Source organism: Rhamphochromis longiceps, linkage group LG22, assembly GCF_057381845.1.
Source record: "Rhamphochromis longiceps isolate RC_006_pf linkage group LG22, R_longiceps_female_GT1.1, whole genome shotgun sequence".
NCBI lineage: Eukaryota > Metazoa > Chordata > Actinopteri > Cichliformes > Cichlidae > Rhamphochromis > Rhamphochromis longiceps.
Window position 1 is genome coordinate 27,304,778 of NC_140577.1, and position 1,739 is coordinate 27,306,516.

A 1,739-nucleotide genomic window follows, 5' to 3' on the forward strand; every position below is an offset into this window, starting at 1 on the left:
GCTGCAGTGCTGCCCACTCTGTCCTCGGTGATGAAAACTTAACCGCGCAACAGTGAGAAGAAAGGCAAAGATTTAAACTGACACAGGAGGAAAAAGAACTAGTCAGACTGGAGGGAAGAAGTGGAAAAGGCGAGCAGGAGAGTTTCCAAAAAACGTGCAGATTAGAGCCTCTGAGTAAGAGTTTTCTATCCAAACGGACGAAGAGTAAGTGCCCCCCCGGAAGCGGGCAGCTGCATCTGTGCGCTCTAGCTGTGTGTACACCTCTTATACTCTCGGAGACCCCCACCTCACAGCCCGGCAGCTCTCTAATACCCGTGCGTCGACGTCAAACCTGCTCATTTATATGAAATCACACTGGAATAAACGGGAATGCAAGGTTTGGGGTTTCCTTCTTTTAAACAGAAATAAAACCTTAAAGTTGCGCAGAAAAGGAAACAGATTCAATCAAATTCCACTTATCTCGAGTAAACTGGGAACAGGGCACGTTAATGATACTGAAACTGCCTTTTAACCGCACTTTCAGTAAAGCCATTATAGAAGACATAAACACACGCTAAAGTTAGCAAGGTTGATGTGTCCACCTACAGGTATGGCGTTATTTTTGTGCCACTATTTTGAGCGCACGTAAAAAAAAAAATTTGAGCGCACGTAAAAAAACAAAAATAACGCCATAAAAGCCAGGGTGGGAACTGTCCTTGTCCTGATGTTTGCTGCTCTGCTGAGGCAGCGGGAGGAATAAATTATGCCTTCGGAAACATGGTACAGATAAAAATTAGAGATCAACTTTCAAATTCCCTGCTTTTTACATTGTAAAATGATACTAAAATTAAAAAGAGGCATCCATCCATTCACTGGGCTAACCAAGTGACTCAAACCCAACATGAAGGTCCTGGGTTTGAATCCCTGCGTCTGTGTGAGTTCTCTTTGGCCAATCTGACTTCTACTTACAGTCCAGAGAGATGCGTGGGTTACATTAGTTGGTGATTCTAAATTGACTGCAGGTGTGAAAGGTTGCCTATTGGCCTTGTGATAGATGCGTGACCTGCCCCTGGTGTACCCTGCCTATTGCTCCCTGACAGCTGTGATTGGCTCTCGCCCTCCCACAAGGTTTTTTCTTAAACCTTGATTTATCCAGAACAACTCTTGAAATTGTCTGTAAATACACTAGTTGTATTTATGCATACCAGTTTAAGACAATTTAAAATAGGCTTGAATTTACTATGCAGTTGATTATGGTGGTGGTTATAGGTTTACTTTGTCATACTGTTTTAAATGTAAATTTACTGGGTTTCCTACTATGCGTCTTCATTTATAACCTCTGTTTAGCTGACACTTTTTTGTCAGTTGAAATGACAGTATGAATGTACGCCCATCTGTCATAGCTTATTTCTTTCATGAAACACCAAAGTAAAGGGGGCCAAATGCCCCTCTGTCAGAGTTGGTTGCCTGTCCAGTCCTTATGCACTGGCGCTGACCCTAGTTTGGCCACTGCAGAGTGGATTTTCAGTCCAAATTCTTCCAGGTGGTGAGATACTTTATGCCAAGAAAAAGATTTGCCCCGTTCAGGAGAGAACTGGCAAGAAATTCAAACTAGAGTGTTCTCAATTACATGACATGTAATGTCTTAGATACTCTAACAATTATCCTCCTACAACTACTTCTCATATTTTCAGATTCTAAGAAATTAAAATGCATCCCTCTGACTGAATCATTTTAAACGGGAATAAATAGTGACTTTA